This window comes from Phoenix dactylifera, chromosome 2 (genome assembly GCF_051530095.1).
Source record: "Phoenix dactylifera cultivar Ajwa chromosome 2, Ajwa_hap1_PhDact_Kaust_v1.1, whole genome shotgun sequence".
Taxonomy (NCBI): domain Eukaryota; kingdom Viridiplantae; phylum Streptophyta; class Magnoliopsida; order Arecales; family Arecaceae; genus Phoenix; species Phoenix dactylifera.
Window position 1 is genome coordinate 8,064,346 of NC_143191.1, and position 22,763 is coordinate 8,087,108.

A 22,763-nucleotide genomic window follows, 5' to 3' on the forward strand; every position below is an offset into this window, starting at 1 on the left:
TCATCGACACATATTACAAAATATATATTATTTATATAAGTGATTGTGTGCAAGACTTTTTATCTCTACCGATGGCATACTCAAATACTGGATACGTTGATCCACTCCTCGATCTACGAAATCAAGGGTAAAATGGTATGCTCAACACCTTCTTACCTAAATAATTGTCTCACTATAAGATCAATCCTAATCATCAGAGTGACCACAATAACCATGATTAATGGTATAAAATTATGGAATGAATGATATTAAAATTTAACGCCTGTCCGGATCTCCGATCCTATAATGCCAGCTCGAGACCTCTTTTGGGGACCACCTAGTCAACCTGGGTTTAGCTAGATATTTGGCTATGTGGTTTATAAAATGTCTAGAGAGAGAAAGAGTGATACAGAGAGAAACATGGGAGAGAGCAAGAGAGAGAAGGCAAGAGATAAACAAGATGGAAAGAGAGAAAGGGCCATGACTGGCGGCCACCCCCATGGCAGCGATCTCCGACAACAGCAGTAGCGGAAACGACTCCGGCCCTCTGCAACCCGAGCAGGGCCATGTCCAGTGACGGCGGTGGTGATTAGCCGGACGGGAAGAAGAAGAGAAAAACAGGGGAGAGGAATCCAGAGTGGGGAAGAACTCCATTCAAAGAATTCGGCGACCGGCCGGCTCGACTCAGGCCGTTGATGGTGGCCTTGTAACTGGGTGAAGTCCATGAGAGAGGAAGGTGGGTTGATTACCTTGCTTCGGCGAGGTAATTGACCGTGACTTACCTCGCACACTCAACGGAAAAATCGAGGAAAGGAGTGGAATTTGCCGGCGATCGATCAGAGATTAGAGTAAGATGCCTCAAGGGAATAGGGGAGGTTTTTTCCTTTTTATAGGTAATGTTGCTGGAAATTGGACTCGGAGGCCGCCGTGAAGCCGGGGAAGGAGGAGCTCCGCTGCTGTAGGAGGCGGGCGGCGGTGCGCCGGCTGGCTGCATCCTCCGCCTCGGGGGGTGTGCAAGTCCTGCAAGGAAAACCGGTGGCCGGGCTCCCCGGCGCCGGCCCTCCGATGCCCAAGTCAGAGGGGGCAAGTATGTGGAGAGAGCAGGGAAGAGAGTATATGGAGAAGACAGCAGGAACATTTGGATAAGATAAAGAAGACGAAGAGGATGATGTCCTCTATTGTGTCTGTGCTTCCCGGCGGGTTCAGTCCCGGGGATCTGTTTTCGTTTTTGTTGTTCTCCTCTCCCCTCTTCCCCTCAGGTTTTCTTTTATAGGAGGATTTTGGTTACCTGGGAGGTGACAGGAGGTTTGTCCTGTTTTGTAATAATTGGGCACGATTTAGCCCATTAATGGCGTAATGGAGAACGGGACCGGATCAGACCGGAATCAGGGAGTTGTCACGGTCGATCGGACCTGTTGGAGTGGTTGAACCGCCGGCCGTAGCGGGCCTGGGGTCTGTGGATGGTAAGTGCATTTATTACCGAATGAACCGGCGGTCAGGTAGAGCCATGCGCTCTGATGGTTCAGTGATCCGGAGATCGTCTTGGGCCGTGTTCATTAAATACCTGAGTGCATATTAAATGCCTGAGTGCATCGGAGACTTGAGGGAGTCTCATGCATTAATGGCAGGTCGTGCCGAACGCCTGCGGAGATCTTATGCCTTGATGGCTTGGAGATAGTGGCAGGTCGCAAGCCGTAGGAGTTGTCAGTCCCTTGGACTTTAGGCGGAGGTTGAACATTTGGTTAAGGCATCGGCTCGGCAAGGGTGCCGAGCCGAGCTGGTCGCCCGATGGGGCACCCTGTGGCGGGGCTGCTTTGAGTACTCCTGGTCGGCGCCCTTTAGGCGAGCACCTTCTAGCAGAGCGCCTCGGCGCTGTCTCTGGTCGGCACTTTCTAACCGAGCAGCTTATTTTGGTTGGGCACCTCTTGGCGCGCACTCTGGTCGGCGCCCTCTAGTCGAGCGCCTTCCTAGTTGGCATTCCTTGGCCGAGCAGCTTTCCGGTCGGCGTACTTCGGCCGAGCGCCTCTGTGGATGTATGACTTGGGGTTTTTCCCCCAACACTACCCCCCGACTTCCGAGCTCCAGTTGGCTATCAGCTGGAGCGCGGGAAGTAGCTTTAATTGGGTCATTACGAATTTTGATTTACTGTGCGTTTTGAGTTATCGAACGCTTCGAGGTGCCTTTAATAGGCGGCGTCTCTTCTTTCCCGAAGAGTCTCATTATTGGGACACCTTTTGCGAAGCGTCCTCGTGTCGTGGGCTCATGATGGGGCCGCACGATCTTCGATTGCGGACGCCTTTCCGCACGATCCGATGGGGCGCTTCGACGTTCGAAGCGCTAGCCCTAATTAAATGCGTCGTTCTGTCTTTTAGGCCGACACGTGTTATCATCTAACCAAGATGCAGCGCTTTCTTTGCTGATCCAGGCCGTTGGGGAGGTCTATATAAACTCTCCCCCGGTCCCCTGTTCTCTCTCTATTGCTTTCTGCTTCCAGCTTCCTATTCTCCCAGCCTTCCTCAGACCGAAGTCCCTTTTCTCCGGCATCTTTCCAGGTCCCCCTTCTTTTTGATTTCCCTCTCTTGTAATGGGTTCTTTGCCTAGCGAAGTAGTATCCACCATGAGTGTCCTGGAGGTCGAGATGACCGAAGAGTGGTTTTTTCCTCTTCACGGGTTCCGTTTGGAACCCGCCAGGCGAAGGGATCGGGTAACCGATCCTCCGGTAGGCCGGATCGGAGTGCACTCGGAGTCACTCTGGGCCGGCCTCCGATTTCCTCTTCACAGCTTTGTGAATGAGTTGCTGGCGGTATGCCAGTTGGTTCCGGCGCAACTCACTCCAAACGCTTGGAGGACAGTGATGGGTTTCCTGTCACTGTGTTTACTACAGGGGATTCCTACCTCTGTCAACGTCTTCCGGCGACTTTTTATTTTCAAGTCGAACCCGGGAGACGGGGAGTGGCTCTACATCGCCCTCCGGGTGGGTCGGCCACTTTTTCATGGTGCCCCCTCATCCATTCATGGTTGGAAGGAGAAATTCTTCTTCCTGGGTTCTGAACGGTCCTGGGGGTTTGACCCCAGGTGGAGGCCGGCCCAACTTAAATCCATCAACAGGCTCCCCCAGCTTTCTCCGCGTGAGCAGGAGATCTTCGATACCATCCGCAGCCTTGGGGACGGGATTTTGCTGAACGGCCTCATTAGCGAGGACGCCCTGGTGAACGTGGGCTTGAGCTCGGCACGTCCTCAGGGTAAGGATAGTTACAGCAACTTCTTATTTCCTTATTGTTCTAATGTTCTAATTTTGCTTATCTTTGCAGACATCGCAAAAATGGTGACCAAGAGCGAAGTCCTTTACGCCCGCTTCCAGAAGAGGGCGGCCGAACTCTCAGGAGAACCGACCGAGCCGAGGAAGAAAGCAAAGACCTCGGCGAAGACCTCGACGACCACAACAGTTGAGGCGCGCGCTTCTCGCCCCGTGCGCCCTGAGGCTGGTCGGGGAGAGGGCGTGGGCTCTGGCGGAGCCACGATGGCACTTCCGTGTCCGGTGCCGATTTCGCAAGTCCCTGGTCGGCGGGAAGCTCCAAATTCCGACCAGGGAGGGAGGACCTCAACAGATCTGGCGCTCGCACGCCCCACCTCTACCACGCAGCGGTCCGGTCAGCCGTCTACTCGACCCCAATTCCCCAGCTCTGAGCCGGGGAATAGCCAAGAAGCAACGGGGTCGGCCGCACCCAGGCCAGCTGAGGCCGGTCTGGCGGATTCTTCGGGTCCTCAGGAGCGGGTGCCTTACGCTCCTGGATGGGCTGTTTTCGAGGGCGACTCGGCCCTCGATAATGCTCAAGTGGCGCGCGAAGTTCTTCGGGTCGCGCTGCTCCCGGCCGACCAGGCCAAAATTCGGTCCATGAACTACGGCGAGTTCATGGATTCCGCTATTTGCTCTTCCATCCGAGTAAGTCAGCTTTTATCTCTGTGCAAATTTGTGTTTCGGCTTAAAACTGTTTCTTACATGTCCCTCTTGCAGCGCCTCCACGAGACCGAGACGATGATTCACATCATCTAGGACTATCGGGACCGGGCCCGAAGGCATCAAAGGGGGCGCGAGGAGGCCGAAACAAAGTTCCTCGCGTCTGAGGCCGAGCAGAAAGTGCTTCAAGCGAAGCTAGGGGCGGCCGAAGACGAGGTTCGGACTCTGGTCGCCGAACTTGAAGAGGAGAAGGGCGCGCACTCTTTGACTATGTCTGAAGTGCGCGCCACGGAGGCCCGCCGGACGGAGGCCGAATCGTCGCTCGCTATACGCGAGCAGGAGGTGGGGGAGGCTCGAATAAAGGTCCGAGATCTCGAGATCCGTCTACTTGACGTGCAATCTCTGCTCGCGGATCGCGAAAGAGAAATAAAGATTTTGGAGCGGAAGGCCGCCTACCACGAGGCTCGAGAGAAGGAGGCCCGGGAGCAGGCCCAGGACGCCGTCAAGCTCTTCCGCGAATCGGAAGAGTTTCGCGACTTGATGGAAGAGGAAGGCGTCAATGGTCTCATCCAGGGCTTCAAGGACTTCCGCAATCAGTTGCGGCGACTTCTCCCAGATTTCGACCTTAGCCTGCTTCAACCAGGCGCTGGGGTCGAAAACCCAGAAGCGGAGGCGGAGGTAGAGGTTCCAACCTCTGGCGGGACCGACCAGGAGGGTCAAGCTGAAGAAGGCGAGATCGCTCTCGAGGTCACCGAGGCAGCTCCCAAAGCCACCGTGGGGGCCTCGGCCGCAGAAGAGCCAACTGTTCCTGAAGTCGCCGGGCCTGAGCCCTTGGTGTAGTTTTCCCCTTTTTCCTATCTTCTCTTTCTTTTTTGTAAGCCGGAGCGGCCTCTATACTTTGTTAAGGCCGGGTCCGAGCTCTTGTACTAGGCCTCCGGGCTTTTTGAAATGAATATTCATTTGTGTGGAAACTCGTCTATTGTAGTTCAAGTTTCTCTGCTCGGATCTGTTTTAGGTTCCGAGGATATGGGCTCTAGGGCCTGAGCTTTTCCCGCCACAGGGTTTTGAGTTAGTGTTTGGCTTGCCGAGCTCCATTGCTCGGTTCTTCGACTAATGGTATAGCAACGCTTGTGCTTATACCAAGGGTTTGGGCTCGAAACGTTTTTTCGAGCCTAGTCCAGAATTCGACTAAGCCCTAGGGCGGTCGTTAGGACTTGAGACTTCTTAATACGGCGAGTTTCGAATCCGAGCCTCGGGTTGCCGGGGCGAACCGGATTCTTTTCTTACAAATGGACTGCATACCCGTCAGCCCGTGACGGGGATTCACCGGACTTGCAACAATGTGTCGGTGTCATGAGCACTTCTTCGCCGAGGCGATCGAAGACGCTCCTCTGTTCGGTGTCCACTTTTTGAGGACATCGGCAGAGAAATCCAATAATGGGTAATGTAAAAATATTAAATAAATGGGTACCTTGTACCGTATGCGTCCTTGCGCCGAGGCGACTGAAGACGCTTCTCTGCTCGGACTCCGTTCTTCGAGGACGTCGGCAGAGAAATCCAATAATGGGTAATGTAAAAACATTAAATAAATGGGTACCTTGTACCGTATGCGTCCTTGCGCCGAGGCGACTGAAGACGCTTCTCTGCTCGGACTCCGTTCTTCGAGGACGTCGGCAGAGAAATCCAATAATGGGTAATGTGAAGACATTAAATAAATAGGTACCTTGTACCGTGTGCGTCCTGGCGCCGAGGCGACTGAAGACGCTTCTCTGCTCGGACTCCGTTTTTGGAGGGCATCGACAGAGAAATCCAATAATAGGTAATGTGAAGACATTAAATAAATAGGTACCTTGTACCGTGTGCGTCCTGGCGCCGAGGCGACTGAAGACGCTTCTCTGCTCGGTGTCCGTTCTTTGAGGACATCGGCAGAGAAATAGATAAAATGATGCAGAAACATTAAATACATGGGTACCTTGTACCGTGTGCGTCCTGGCGCCGAGGCGACTGAAGACGCTTCTCTGCTCGGACTCCGTTTTTGGAGGGCGTCGACAGAGAAATCCATCGATGAAGGAACGAGCCGAGCTCGTTGGTTGAAGCTGGTAAAGAATGAGCCGAGCTCGTTTGGCCAATAAAGACAACATCCCAACGTATCGGGGCATCTCGACGTCTCGAGGCATCCCGGCCGAGGTCGGGGTAGGAGCACGAGCCGAGCTCGTCCGGTCAGAGGACCGCTATTCAACAGTCGATGGAGCACGAGCCGAGCTCGTCCGGTCAGAGAGGACCGCTACTCAATAAACGATGGAGCACGAGCCGAGCTCGTCCGGTCAGAGAGGACCGCTACTCAATAGTCGATGGAGCACGAGCCGAGCTCGTCCGGTCAGAGAGGACCGCTACTCAATAGTCGATGGAGCACGAGCCGAGCTCGTCCGGTCAGAGAGGACCGCTACTCAATAATCGATGGAGCACGAGCCGAGCTCGTCCGGCCAGAGAGGACCGCTACTCATGTCTCGACGCCTCGAGCTTCCCGGTAACCGGGGCATCCCGACGTCTCGGGGCATCCTGACCGTGGCCAGGGTAGGAGAACGAGCCGAGCTCGTTGATGGAGAGCGCACCATAAACTCATGGACATCTTCAGGGAGTCCACGCAGGTACTCCATCATCCCGAGGTATCAGGGCATCCCAACCGTGGTTAGGGAGGAAGAATAAACCTGATGCCATGATATAATCAAGAAAATTGGTGAGCTCGGAATAAGTTCGCAAACCATCAGTTTATCGTGAAATGAAATTCATAGAGTGAAATTCATAGAATGAAATTTAATGGTTGAATAATGAGGGACCCCTTAGGGTTCTACTGGTGGTACACGCGGAGATTTTCAGAGCTCCAGCTCCACGGAATGGGAGTCCCATCTAGAGACTCCAATTGATAAGCTCCGGGTCGGCGAATGCGCGTGACTCGGTATGGTCCCTCCCAATTCGGGGCCAGCTTCCCTTGCTCAGTTGGTCGGGAGGTTTCAGCTCTTCTTAGGACAAGGTCCCCTGGTCTGAAAGATTTGACTTTGACCCTGGCGTTGTAGTACTGAGCTGTCTTTTGTTGGTACCTCGCCATACGCACTCGGGCGACCTCCCTTGTTTCCTCGATCAGGTCGAGGTTGCCTCTGAGCTGCGAAGAGTTGGAGCTAGCATCGTGGTGCTCGACTCTTGGAGAGGGGAGCCCAATCTCTAGTGGAATGACGGCCTCCGTCCCATATGTCAGGTTGAAGGGAGTCTCGCCGGTGGGGACGCGGAACGTAGTCCGGTAAGCCCACAGGACATTGTATAGGTCTTCGACCCATTGTCCTCTGGATTTGTCGAGCCTGGTTTTGAGACCCTGCAAAATAGTACGATTTGTTACCTCGGTTTCTCCGTTTGTCTGAGGATGCGCGACCGAGGTGAAGCGGTGGTCAATGCCAAGCTCGGAGCAGAACTCTCTGAAATGGATGTTGTCGAACTGGCGACCGTTGTCAGAGATAAGGATGCGGGGGAGCCCAAATCTGCAAATGATGGACTTCCAAACAAAATCCCGCATCTTCTGCTCGGTGATCCGGGCGAGGGGCTCAGCTTCCACCCACTTAGTGAAGTAGTCGATGGAGACGACCAGGAACTTCCTTTGCCCGGTGGCCAGAGGAAATGGCCCGAGGATGTCAATTCCCCACTGGGCAAAAGGCCAAGGGGAGCTGATAGAAGTCAAAGGAGCCGAGGGCCGGCGCTGAACATTGGCGTTCTTTTGGCACCGGTCGCATCTTTGGACGAAATCCATAGCATCCTTCTGGAGTGTCGGCCAATAATATCCTTGGCGCAGAATTTTATGGGCCAAGGCTCGTCCTCCCAGATGGTTTCCACAAATTCCTTCGTGGACTTCGCGCAGGGCATAATTAGCTTCCGTTGGGCGAAGGCATCTGAGAAGGGGAGAGGTGAAGGATTTCCGATAGAGCTTTCCCTCGTATAGTATGTATCGGGTGGCGAGGCGCTTGGCGAGCCTCTCGTACATCGGCAGGGAGGGTTTCGTCTTGCAGATAGCTGATGAGTCCATCCATCCAGCTTGGCTCGAGCTCGGTGCAGAGGGTCTGCTCGGGCTCGTCTGTGCTGGGCTTTTGGAGATATTCCAGGACTGCCTCTTTGGGAAGCTCGCTCATGCGAGAGGACGCCAGCTTTGATAGCTGGTCGGCCCTGAGATTCTCCGACCTGGCAATATGTTGAATGTGGAAAGAGTCCAAGGTCGAGGCGAGATCCCGTACCTTCTGGAGATACTTCTGCATGGTCGGGTCTCTGGCTTCGAAGTCGCCCACAATTTGGTTGACGACGAGCTGAGAATCACTGAAGGCCTTCAAGTCCTTCACTCCTAGCTCTTTGGCTAGCTTAAGCCCGGCGACGAGCGCTTCATACTCCGCCATGTTATTGGAAGCAGGAAACTCGAGGCGCAAGGCCTGCTCGGCGACCACCCCCTCCGGGCTGGTGAGAATAAATCCTGCTCCACTACCCTCCGAGTTTGAAGAGCCATCGACATGTAAAGCCCATGTAAAACTCGGGGTCCGCTCCAGCGGTGGCTCGGGTTCAGGCTCGACCTCATCTAGTATGGTGCACTCGGCTATGAAGTCTGCGAGTGCTTGTGCTTTGATCGCCTGTCTGGGCCGGTACTCAATGTCGAATTCCCCGAGCTCAATGGCCCATTTAGTGATCCGACCCGCACGATCTGATCTCTACAGGATCTGCTTGATCGGCTGGTCAGTCAGCACAGCCACTGTGTGAGCTTGGAAGTAGGGTCGGAGCCTCCGAGCTGAGATGATCAAAGCATAGGCGGTCTTCTCAAGCTTGGAGTATCGGGTCTCAGCATCCCTTAAGACCCGGCTGGTGTAATACACCGGTTTCTGAAGTTTCCCCTCCTCTCGGACCAGGACCGAGCTTACTGCTACAGGGGAGACAGCTAAATACAAGTAGAAGAGCTCACCCTGTTGAGGCTTCGTGAGTAGGGGAGGGGAAGCCAGCAGGTGCTTGAGCTCTTCAAAAGATTGCTGGCACTCGTCCGACCACAAAAAGTTCTTCGGCTTTTTGAGGGCTGCAAAAAATGGAAGGCAGCGCTCGGCTGAGCGGGAGATAAACCTCCCGAGGGCTGCCACTCGGCCCGTGAGCCGCTGTACCTCCTTGACCGTCCTGGGAGGCGTCATCCTTTGGAGGGCTCGGATCTTCTTTGGATTGGCCTCGATTCCTCGTTGTGTAATGATAAAGCCGAGGAATTTGCCGGAGGTGACCCCGAATGCACATTTAGCTGGGTTGAGCTTCATCTGGTACTTTCGGAGTGTGGAGAATGCTTCGTTGAGGTCGGCTATGTGGTCTTGCGCCGCCTTACTTTTCACCAGCATGTCATCCACGTAGACCTCCATGTTTCGGCCTATTTGGTCTTTGAAGATCCGGCTGACCAGCCTTTGATAAGTCGCCCCGGCATTTTTTAGACCGAATGGCATCACTTTGTAGCAGTAGGTTCCCCCATCGGTGATGAAGGCTGTCTTTTCCTCGTCTTCTGGCGCCATGCGGATCTGGTTATATCCGGAAAAGTCGTCCATGAATGCCAGCAGCTCGTGACCGGAGGTGGAGTCCACGAGCTGGTCTATGCTGGGAAGTGGAAAGCTGTCCTTTGGGCAGGCTTTATTCAGGTCGGTGTAGTCCACGCACATACGCCACTTTCCGCTAGCTTTTTTGACGAGGACCACATTGGCGAGCCATTCCGGGTAGGATATCTCCCGGATGAAGCCGGCTTCAAGGAGCTTGCCGACCTCCTCGGCTGCTGCTCGTTGTCGTTCAGGGGCGGCGCCTCGCTTCTTTTGTCGCACGGGCTTGCAGGTCGGCTTCACCTGAAGCCGGTGGACCATGACCTCCGGGTCTATCCCCGGCATGTCTACAGGCGACCAGGCGAAGACATCCATATTGTCCCGTAGGAAGTCGACGAGGCGACTCCTCGCGTGCTCGTCAAGGCCGGAGCCGACCTGCACGGTTAGCTCAGGAGAGTTCTCTCGTAAGGGAACTTGAATTAACAACTCATCAGGCTCTACCCGCTCTTTCTGGGGGTTGACCCGTGCCTCCATAACTTCAGTTGAGGGCTGGTCAGTCGTTGGGGCGGGCACCTCGGCTGGTCGTCTTGCCTCGTGGGTCGCTAGGTAGCATCGCCTTGCCACCATTTGGTCTCCTCGAACTTCACCGACTCCCTGGCTGGTGGGGAATCGCATCAGCAGGTGGTGAGTTGAGACCGCTGCTCGGAGGGCGTTGAGTCCTGGCCTTCCAAGGATGGCGTTGTAAACCGAGGGCAGGCGTATCACAAGGAAGCTCATACCCATGGTACTTTCACGAGGGGCGAGCCCGGCTGTGACCAGAAGGTCGATCTCGCCCTCTACTGGGACTGAATCCCCAGTGAATCCAACTAGCGGAGCATTCATCCTCCGTAGCTGTTCTTTTGTTATCCCCATTTTACAATAAGCATCAAAATACAAAACATTCGCCGAGCTTCCATTATCAACCAGGATGCGTTTTACATCAAATTTATTTATGATCATGGAGATGACCATGGCATCATCATGGGGAGTTTCGACTCCTTCTAGATCGTCATCTGAGAAGGAGATAGCTTCAGAGGTGCGCGGGCGCTTCGAGGAGGCTTCTTCCCCTGAGGCTTCCCCAGCCGAGGTCCCTCCTCGGATAGTATTGATGACGCCGGCGATGGGCCTGTTGGCATTGGAACCTTCAGGCTGTGCTGCTCCTTCGGCTGGCTTCTTCCCTTCACGCCGGCCTTGCACAAACCGATCGAGCACCCCTCGGCGAATGAGTGCTTCGATCTCATTTCGGAGCTGATAACAATCCTCGGTATCATGGCCGTGATCCCGGTGAAAACGGCAATACTTCCGGAGATCACGCCGGATTCTGGTGTCTGGCTTTGGAGGGGGGAGCCGGATGCAATCCCGATTCTCAATCTCCATGAGGATTTCAGCCCGAGGAGCATTGAGGGGAGTATACTTTTCATACCTCCCTTCAGGTGCACGGGCCTGCAGTGGGAACCTCGGGCGGAGTGACCTCTGCTGCGGCGGTCCTCTCAACCGGGGTGGACTCTTCGGGCGGGGCGGATTCTTAGCTCGTCGTGGAGACGGGCTTCTGGATCGGCCGCGCTCCTCGCGGCGTCTTTTCTTGGGGTTCTGCTCGGTTCCGCCCCGCCTAACTGCCACGGCCTCTTCTGCCTTGGCATACTTCCGCGCCCGAGCGAACATTTCGGTGAGGTCCGTGGGGAAATTCTTCTCGATCGAGAAGAGAAATCTGTAGGACCGGGCTCCAGTCTTCAATGCTGACATGGCGATTGACTGGTCAAGCTCCCGGACCTCCCATGTTGCGGCGGTGAACCGGTCCAAGTACTCCTTGAAGGATTCTCCCTCCTTTTGTTTGATGTCAAGGAGGGAGTCGGATGTCCGCCGCTGGGGCTGGCTAGCGGCGAAGTTGCCAGCAAATTGTCTGCCGAGTTGCTCAAAGGAAGAGACAGTACTCGGCTTCAGCCCGGTAAACCAAAGCCGGGCTGGCCCTCGGAGTGTCGCCGGGAAAGCTTTGCACATCATGGCCTCCGAGGCTCCTTGTAGGGCCATTAAGACCCGGTAACTCTCCAGGTGGTCCAGGGGATCAGCCTTGCCGTTGTAGGGCTCCACCTGGGGCATCTTGAACTGTGGTGGGACCAGTTCATCTTCGATCTCCGGGGAGAAGGGAGACTTCGTAGTGAACTCGAAGTCGTTATCACGTCCTGATTTTCTCCCGTGGAGTGCCTGAATTTGGCGCTCTAACTTCTCGACCTTCTTGTCGAGTTCATCATTCTGGAGGATCGCTACAGCGGTTCCTCCGGGTGCAGGTTGCCCTGGAACCGACTCAGCTTCTGAAGGCTGTAGCCAGCCTCCGTGATCTCTGACTGGGTGCTCTCTCCAGAGGGAGGCCTGGACTTGAGGGTCCTGACCTCGAAGAGGAAGCCCGCTTGTAGGGGGCTCCGGTTGAACTGGAGCCGGGGGAGGCGGTGCTGCTGGGATGCCCCTGGGTTGCAAGCTTTGGACGGCGGTAGCCAACGCCTGCACTTGCTGCACCAGGGCATCAAATTGTTCCGGTTGAACTTGAGGTGCTGGCTCAACCGGGGGTGGTGAGTTCCGAACGGAACATTCTGGGCTTGGTGGAGGACGTCGAGAGGCGTTGGAAGCCCCTTTGCTTCTTAGCTTCATGGTAGCGAACTCGGGCCCTTCCTCTAGCGCCAACTGTTGCTGGAAATTGGACCCGAGGGCCGCCGTGAAGCCGGGGAAGGAGGAGCTCCGCTGCTGTAGGAGGCGGGCGGCGGTGCGCCGGCTGGCTGCGTCCTCCGTCGCGGGGGGTGTGCAAGTCCTGCAAGGAAAACCGGTGGCCGGGCTCCCCGGCGCCGGCCCTCCGATGCCTAAGTCAGAGGGGGCAAGTATGTGGAGAGAGCAGGGAAGAGAGTATATGGAGAAGACAGCAGGAACATTTGGATAAGATAAAGAAGACGAAGAGGATGATGTCCTCTATTGTGTCTGTGCTTTCCGGCGGGTTCAGTCCCGGGGATCTGTTTTCGTTTTTGTTGTTCTCCTCTCCCCTCTTCCCCCCAGGTTTCCTTTTATAGGAGGATTTTGGTTACCTGGGAGGTGACAGGAGGTTTGTCCTGTTTTGTAATAATTGGGCACGATTTAGCCCATTAATGGCGTAATGGAGAAAGGGACCGGATCAGACCGGAATCAGGGAGTTGTCACGGTCGATCGGACCTGTTGGAGTGGTTGAACCGCCGGCCGTAGCGGGCCTGGGGTCTGTGGATGGTAAGTGCATTTATTACCGAATGAACCGGCGGTCAGGTAGAGCCATGCGCTCTGATGGTTCAGTGATCCGGAGATCGTCTTGGGCCGTGTTCATTAAATGCCTGAGTGCATATTAAATGCCTGAGTGCATCGGAGACTTGAGGGAGTCTCATGCATTAATGGCAGGTCGTGCCGAACGCCTGCGGAGATCTTATGCCTTGATGGCTTGGAGATAGTGGCAGGTCGCAAGCCGTAGGAGTTGTCAGTCCCTTGGACTTTAGGCGGAGGTTGAACATTTGGTTAAGGCATCGGCTCGGCAAGGGTGCCGAGCCGAGCTGGTCGCCCGATGGGGCACCCTGTGGCGGGGCTGCTTTGAGTACTCCTGGTCGGCGCCCTTTAGGCGAGCACCTTCTAGCAGAGCGCCTCGGCGCTGTCTCTGGTCGGCACTTTCTAACCGAGCAGCTTATTTTGGTTGGGCACCTCTTGGCGCGCACTCTGGTCGGCGCCCTCTAGTCGAGCGCCTTCCTGGTCGGCATTCCTTGGCCGAGTAGCTTTCCGGTCGGCGTACTTCGGCCGAGCGCCTCCGTGGATGTATGACTTGGGATTTTTCCCCCAACAGGTAAAATCCTAGGGGAGTCCGATGAGCCCTAGGTCTCGTTGTCCTCGACGGACTCGGGGAAGATGAAGACTCTGATCAGGAGTCTTCCTCCCTGCCCCCAACCACGTGCCACGCACGCGGTCGGCCCAAGCGGCCGGTCCACACCGCTCCCAGGCCGGCCCAAGCCCAATTTAATACGGGCTCTTACGCTATTAATCACAATTCTCTATTCTATAATTATAGGATTGTTCGTTCTATAGGCTTCTTGAACGAGACAATGTCTTCTTTTCTGCTGCAACTGATTCTCTAAATTTTGGTCAGGAAGAGATTTATCTATGGAATTTATTAAGTGGGAATCTAGACAAGCCCTTAATTAAATAATTATTGGATCAATTAGAGACTGCATGCACTTGCAATCTTATATGAAATTTACAATTAAAAACCCATAAATAATTAAAGGGTCATTAGGGACTTTGGCATCTATTTCTGCTTATCTATAATTTGAAGTCATCTATGAAATTTGTGATTTAATTGTTGCATCACTTTGGGACTTTGAGATAAGTTATACGTTGACACAATCTAGGTATTTCCACAAAGCATTTGCATTCTATGGAAATTGAAACTTTGGAATCCATATTTTATAAGACATTTATTTAAAATTTGGACATAATTTTTACTTCAATAGCTTGCAATATATATAAACCTGTACTTTACAAATCTTCAATTAAATAAAAGATCATTAGGGACTTTGAGATATTTTTTGCATTAATACAAGAAATCAAAAAATATGCAGTCTCTATAAAGAACTTGTTGCCTTCAAACCCATATGTAATGAAGGCTAATTTACAGATCTTAAGATAATTTTTGCTTCAACATATCTAGACTACCCATATAGTAGAGATTGGAGACTACCAATAAATGGCAGTATTTAGCTTGCAATTTATGCTCCTAAAAGTAATTGCAGGTCTTTTAGAAGCTTTTTTTTTTCTTAATACATTACATTCATTATGAAGCTGCAAACATTATTTGCAATCTCTGCAAAACTTACAACTTAAGGACTCATACAAGATTTAAAGACTAGTTAGGGATGTCAAAACACTTTCCTCTTTTGCCTATTTGGAGTCCTAATGAGAAACCTCTCTCCTTTGTTCTTCCACTCTTCCTCTGCATCTCGTTTGCCTCTTCCTCCTCGAATCGAATCCATGGCGATGGCAGCCACGGTGCTACCAAAATAAGAATCCAGCTCCATGGGCTACGGCCTCGCATCTACTTGGAACTCCCTTCCATCTTTGTAATTAGGTTTCGTTCCTCAACTTCTCTGTACATTTTTGTGTCCATCTTTTGATAGTGAGCACTATTTGTCTATTAAAAATCATATCTTTTTATGCACATATGTGAGATTTGCTACCGCTTCTCTATAGATCTGAGACTTCTCCGCTCCCATTTGTTTGAATCCTAAATCTTTCATTTAGTCTAGGCCTTCATTAAATTATGAAGCCATATTAGCCGTTATCTAACTAGTTGAGAATTTAGGATTGGTTAATTGCGCCTCTTTAAGTAAAAGTTTTGGATGACATTGGTGTCTAGACAATGGAAGAAATTTAAATGGCAGAGAAGCTTTAGGAAAAATGTGATTTTTGAATAAAGAAGGCGACAAGATTAGACCTTGTCTTGTCCCTTGGTATGAAAATTAGTTGAAATTCTGAGAATGTCTTGTTGGAGTCATCAAGAACTCCAATGCATTAGTTTTTTTTTTTTTCCATTAGGTGTTGGTTCATGCTAACTTAGAATAAGCTTTAGGCTAAATAAACCAATCCTAGTCCTAATCGGAAAATATGACTTATGGAGAGTTGTTAGGGTTCCTTTTATGTTCTAGTAGGACTCTATTTTGTTTTGCGGTGGAATTTTATCTTTTAGTGAGAGAGAGAGTATGATTGTATAAATAGGGGGAGAGAATTATGTGAAGAAATTTGGAGAGAATAGTTTTGTATTTGGAGCATCTTTAGTGAGGCATCTTTGTGAGCCGGAACCAAATCCATTGTTTGACCTTTATTTTCTCTTAAACAAATTTATTTTGTTTTTCAATTTTTTCCTTTTACTATTATTTACTTCTTTCAATTCTTTGCAAATCTTTTTTTATATATATTTGGTGTTTGTTCTGGATCCTAGACCGGCGCGGTTGATATAGTGTGCCATCCTACATGTCTATGCTATTTTAAAAGATGTCAAAATGTGCATATATTGATTTTCTACAAAGAATGAAACTCCAAATATATCTTCTTGAGTCTGACATATTATATTGGTAAGTTGTTTTCCCTAGTTGCATAAAGTATTAATTCTATATAAATGCATATTCCATTTACTATGTAGGAAATGATGGTCCAAATTAGTGAATACTAGAATGGTTATTCTTCTATATATTTTTCAAAAAAGTTTCTTTATAAACTTTTCCATAAAGCCTGTTTTTGGTTATATGGAAGTTAACTTTCTCTTGTTCTGATGCTTCAACTAGTTCGATCTGTATCTAAAATAAAGCTTTTAACTTCCATCTTTTTGATAATCTTTTCCTTGGGACTTTGCAATTTTATTTTTTGAGAAATACTGTTGGGGGTGCCCCCGTCCAGGGTTTGGACCCTGGTCCTCTCCACTTGGGAGAGAGATGCCAACTAGCCGAGAGTTTCCATATAGTTGGAAAATTTATGTAACATTAGTTTGATTCCTAAAATTGAATGTTGAAGTTTTCGTTCTGCATGTAGTTATCATACATGAACTTAGACCAAAATTACCTTGATGCTTTGTTGATAAATCATGAATTAGCTCTATTTTAGTGTTTCCTAGAATTGCTTTGATTTGTTTATATTATATTAAGGTCTATATCATCACTGTTTTCGTGCTAAGCAGCACTCGATTCAGAACAAATTTGTTCTCATGCAGTGGTGAAGTGTTTTTTATACAGTCTGTGTACACAAATTTTTCTGCACTACTGAACTCTAATTCACGTGCCAATTCTCTTGCATACATGCAGGATGGTATAACCACTTAAAAGATCAAATTTTGCTTCGTGGGTTTAAAGTAATTTAGTATGAAAAAATTATGTGGTTTGTGAACATTCCTTCTCAAAAAAATTGTTTCTTGTGTACCTTTAGATGTTGGCTGATCTTTTTAACTTTGTAAACTAATGATAGATGTTATTACTGAATATTCATAGACCACGACAAAGTTATGTAAAGAAAAATGAGATCAGAAAACAATCTTTCATATAACATCAGAAATGATTTTGGGCCAACAATTAAAGTTCTTGCTCGTGACATGCAACCCCTTTTCCTTGTTTTGGATATGTAACTAAATATGCACCTCTGGGTTGAAATATGTTGCAGATGAGTATGAGACTTGGTTTGCTCAACCCTGGAGCCCTGGAATTATTTGCAATGAACAAGGATTTATTGTGTAATTACTCCTGGTTGAAGCAGCAAAATATTCCATAGCCTAAGTTGAAGACATTTGACATGGCTGGAATGCTTGGATTTGGTTTGGGAGATGAATTATTTGACTTGATTGACTGATATCTGCTTCATCCTTCATCAAGTTTAGCATCTTACAATCCAAAAATGTCGAACATTATGTGAATCTACTGGAGCTCTACATAAACAATCTTAATTCTTGTGAAGAGCATCACTGAATGAAGAACAGATTTCAACTCAAGTCCAAAAGAATCAGCAATGAAGTAATGGAGGACAGTGCAGACTTGAAGAAAAGGTGACTTGAGTTACACTTCATTTAGGTACCTGATCATATGTATGTTGTGCACATCAGGATTGTGTATGTTTTTCTCCAAAAATAAAAAAATTCTTTTGAAATCAAGGATGGTAACTGCAATGTGCAATCGAGTTTGTCCTGCAAGAAAGTATTTTACTGATGCCTGCCTTTGTGATTTTGATGTGCAAATCATACACAATTTGTCATCATAGATAGTGCTCTGGAACTCAATATTAGAATTTTGCAAAGTCACATGTTTTATAGAAAATAATTGTTCTTCTAAATTCTTCTAATTTCTTTTCTCTGTCAGTATATAAAAAGACTCAAATCATTGTTATAATTAAAAAGGGGCATGAATAAGTTTTATTAACTGCTTACCATTATTTGACTTGCCTTTAGCTAGGAGAGCAGCTTTCTGAGTGGAGAAGAAAATAAATGAGATTCTAAGTTCTTAATGCATGTAGAGAGAATGGCATGCTTAATCTTGAAAGAAAATGGAGTATTGCTTGATAAAAGGCCTCAATGAGCTGGAAACAAGTCCATAGGGGCCCCTTTTTCCGACTAGAAATCTATAGTATGATGGGAGAAAAGGAAGCAGGGACTATATGTTTTGGATGATTATAGGTGTGTACATCCTTTTGGGCCACATGGGTTGCAGGCTTGTAGCCACCCTCTCTGTTTTGTCCTCCACTGTCCTCAAAAACCTTTGTTTTTCAATTATATACAAGGTGAAATAAATCAGGATGAACAATCCACCTTTGTTTAGAAAAGGTAAGGAATCTAAATTTAGAGAAAACCTTATTTCAACTCTAAATTGAGTGTTTGCATGCACTGCAAGAAATCATAGAATCCACGATATTATTTTAGTCGCATTTCTGAAAAATACTGAAAAATCATACTTTGGCCTACATTTATAATAAATTGCGGGATATTAGCTTGTAGGTTACTTTTATCATGCAATCTACAACATTATTTTAGTGGCATTTTTAAAAAATAATAGGAAATAACACTTTGCCCTACATTTATAATAAATTGCCAAGTATTAGTTTATATCTCATCTTCATGATAGAGTCTATGACATTAATTATTTTAGTGGTATTTTTAAAAAATACCAACAAATATTATTTTATCTTGCATTTATGATTAATTTTTTAAGTATCAGTTTGTAGCTCGTCTTCATATTTCCTACCAACAAATAGGAATACTCTTTTAAGACATCATTGGCTAACGCAAAATAAAATGTTCAAAAAAGTACACATTAGTACGAGGTTCAATTTGATCCCATATAAAGGATGCACAAGATTGATTGGGCTAAGGATATCGATTATTGATTTAACCAGATTTTATATTAAAAATTTATTAAAAACTATAAATTATTTAAAAAATATATAATATAAAAGTATTAAAATTTTGTACTTTAAATACAACTATTACTCTTTAATGGGAGCACAAATAAAATTATCAATATCTTAAAGAACTTGAAAGGAAAATTATATACAAATATAGAAATATGTTGAAGTTATTGATATTTTTAAATACTTTTAAGAAAAATATTTTTAAAATATCACAGAGAATAGAATGAAGGTGAAAGAGATGGTTGAAATATTGTCACACCATACTAAAGAAATAGAATGGAGAGAAATATGCAATTCACGCATGAGAGAACATAACCATTGTAGTTCAGCAATAGTTAAGGCAAGGCATCGATACTCTACTTTAGTAGATGATCGAGCAACTGTTGTTTACTTTTTAGCACTCTAAGAAATAGGGTTAAGTCCAAGAAAAATATAAAAACTACTTGTAGAGAATCTATTAATAGGAATGCCAGCCCAATCTACATCCAAGTAAGCAACAAGATTTAATGGACCTGGTCATGGCTGAGTCCCAAAAGTGATGGTGCCTTTGAGAAATCGAAGTATGCAATTGACTACTATCATATGAGCCTCTGTTGGATGTTATAAAAATTGACAAACTTGATTGACTGAGAAAGCAGTGTTTGGTCGTGTTAAAGTTACATATTTAAGGGCTCCAACAATACTCCAATAAAATGAAGGATCATCAAGAGGAGGGCTATCCATGTGGCCCAGCTTTTCAATAGAGCAAAGACTTGAGCATGGTCTGCATCCAAGCTTGTTAGGGCATTGTAACAAGACTAGGATGTATTGGATTGATGTAGAAAAATGCATCACTCGCCCGACCCACTTGAATGCCAGGAAAGTATGACAATGAGCCCATATCCTTCATTTTAATCGAATTAGTAAGTTAAATAATGGGCTTGCGGAGGGCAATATTATTATTGCCAGTGAGAATGGTATCATCAACGTAAAGAAGAAGATATAAAGTAATGCTGCCATGATGATATATAGATAATGAAGGATCTGCTTCTAAAATAACGTATCCCACCTCTACAAGTTTTGAGCCAAACTTTGCATAGCAAACATGAGGAGCTTGCTGGAGTCCATAAATTGATTTGTGCATATGACAAATATGATTGGATTTTGATGGATCAATATAACCGAAAGGTCGAGACATGAATACCGTTTCTTAAAGGTCGCCATGTAAAAAGGCAAACTCTACGTCAAGTTGATGGAGTGGCCAATTGTGAGTCAAAGCTATTGTGAAAATAATTTTGATTAAAGTATGCTTAATAACAGAATTGAATGTCTCAATAAAATCAACTTCAGTTTGTTGGTGTGGGTGGTTGGTTAGTATAGGAGGGAAGTTTGGTGATGGGGGGTGGTGGTGGAGGAGATAGTGGTGGTGGTGGAGATTCAGGGGAGGGAAGATGAGAGGTGATCTTATATTGAGGTGGTGGAATGGGTTCCATTGGGATGCTTGTGTTGATATGTGGTGTAGTAGTTGATTTGGATGTTTTTACTATAAAAAAATTCTGAGATTGATATATTGTACCTACCGAGTGATCTGAAAATGTATAGTTATTAATAGTCCAAATAGTGTTGGTAGTAGGGAGCTGAGATAGCCACATAGAAAGGAAGTCAAGAGCAGAAGTGGGATTATAAGAGGCTGATTGATATGGTGATATGGTTGAAAGAGGAAAGATATATTCATCAAAGGTCATATGATGTGATATATGTGTGTGTGTATACTAAATCAAGATATTTATACCCTTCGTGAACAGTGCTATATCCTAAGAAATAGCATTTAGTGGATCGATATTCTAGTTTATTGGACTTGTATATTCGAAGCCAAGAAAAATATAAACAACTAAAAGTTCAAAAATGGGAATCGTCCAATGATATTTTTTAGAAAAATCTCATATGGAAAAATTTTGCGAGAGAAACAATAGACATTCGGATTATTAAATAGATTGCAGTAGAAAATACTTCTAACCAGAATTTTGGAGGAAGAGATGCATGAGCAAGAAGTGTAAGTTTGGTTTCAACGATGTGACGATATTTTCTTTCGACAATACCATTTTGTTTCGGAGTATGGGGGCAAAAAAAGTGGTGTATTATACCACGTAAAGACAAAAAATACTTAAGAATGTTGCTTTTGAATTCACCACCCCCATCGGAATGGAAGATTTTAATTTTAGTATTAAACAAGTTTTCAACTTGTGCTTTAAAAGAGACAAAAATATCAAGGAAATCAAATTTGTAACACATAAAAAATAGCTATGAATAACGTGAAAAGTAATCAATAGATAACACATAATAAAAAAAGTTTGAGCATGAAAGAGTAGGGAAAGGTCCCCAAATATCATAATGTATTATTTCTAGAGGACACTGAGAAGCCGAAATAGACAATAAAAATAGCAATCTTCTGTTTTTTTTCGAATTGGCAAGATGAACATAGAGTTTGTCTTGGTTTATTTGAAAATGAAAGAGAGGACAAAATAGAGGATTGGATATCATGAGATGGATGGCCGAGACGATGATGCCAGAGATCAATGGAGATGTGACAGCTCACATAGGCTGTTCATGTTCATCTTTTGCTAGAAAATGGAAAGGGTAAAGTTCATTCTCAATCATCTCGCGGTACAAAGTCGCTCTCGTATTCTTATCCTTAACAATAAAGCCAGATTCATCAAACAAGAAATAGTAGTTATTATCATAAGAGAAACGATTTACAGATAAGAGATTTGTTAAGGCTTTAGAACAATGAAGAACATTAAACAAGTAAAATTTAGTTTTATGGCCAGTGATAGAAGATGAGCCAACATGAGAGATAGACAAACCTTCTCCATTGCCAACCTGGACATTGTCAGATTTGCCATATTTTGATGAGATAGATAATTTATTGAGGTAGGTGGTAATATGGTAAATAGCACCAGCGTCAGAATACTAAGTACTGTCGTTAGTGAGAGAGCAGTCGCTATAGCTGCAAGTTTCTCTAGAGGATGGCCACCTTGATATGCATAGTTCATGCAATGATAGGAATCGATGGCAATGTGTCCAATTTTATTGCAAATTTGACAAGTTGGGTGACTAGATTGTGAAGAACGACCGTGTCAGGAAAAAAATAAGAAGGCTTACTGGGAGAGAAGAGGATGCCATCACTTGAAGGATGATTGAGATGTTGGCCATTGTTATGATGCTGATTATCTCTACGGTGAGTAGAACTCCGACCTGGATTGAATGTTTTGGTAGGTCATGAGGGAATAAATGTAGTAGTAGAATGCATGAAGGCCTCTTCCGCAAGACTAGTTTTCTCACAGATTAATAAGGTATGGAGTTCATCAAGAGAAAGAGGTAAGTGTAAGCACGAACCCAAATTGAAGAAAAGAATGAGCAATAAGATGAAGTCCATCTAGGATATAGATGAGCAAATGATCATCACTTATTGGTGATCCACATGCAGCTAGCTTGTCGACAAGAACTTTGAATTGCTGGAGATAATCTTGCATAGGGGTGATCCCTTTTTAATGTGATGAAGCTGCAGTTTCATAGTCATGATATGAGAAGGAGCAAGGGAGGCAAAGTGATGAGAGAGAGCATCCCAAGCTTGATTAATTGAGGTGACGCCAACTATATGAAGAAGTGTTGCTTCGGAAAATGTAGTATTGATCCAAAAAAGTAGCATTTGATTATGTTCATACCATAAAGAATAGGTTGGATGTGTTAGAGACGGTGGTAAAGATGAGCCGTCAATGAAGGACATAAGCTTGTGTCCTATAAAATTGGTTCAAAGAGAGAGACTTCCAAAGGAGATGGTTGCTACCATCAAGCTTGATTGGGACTAGATTTGAGATATTGCGGATTACAAGGGATGTAGCTAGAGAGGATTCAAATAGGTGAAGAATGTGATGTTGCTTACATTATTAGAATTGGAATTTGTAATATGAGAAGAAGGGTTGGGTTTGCAGAAGGAAGACAATAATGTCAAGATGTGCTCTGATACAATGAAAGAAACAGAATGTGATGGCTAAAATCCTACTTGATTGGTTGGAATTTCTTTGAGTGTGTATTAAATATATATCTATATATATATATATATATATATATATATATATATATATAGAGAGAGAGAGAGAGAGAGAGGATATACAAGAGTGATTATGGGAGAAAAATTAGGAGAAAATTACAGCAGCAATTCAAATTTAAAATTCGAATTTGAATTTGAATGGAGAGAAAATAGGAAAGAAATAATGAGAAGATTACCACAATAA

General features: G+C 46.7%; 1 long non-coding RNA gene across 1 annotated transcript; it reads left to right on the forward strand.

Annotated features, from left to right (window-relative positions):
• The first annotated feature begins 121 nt into the window (after positions 1 to 121).
• Positions 122 to 14,440, forward strand: LOC148714539 (uncharacterized). Its single transcript, XR_015975049.1, has 2 exons — positions 122 to 872; positions 13,400 to 14,440. It is a non-coding gene; the product is annotated as an uncharacterized LOC148714539 (long non-coding RNA).
• Positions 14,441 to 22,763: the final 8,323 nt, after the last annotated feature.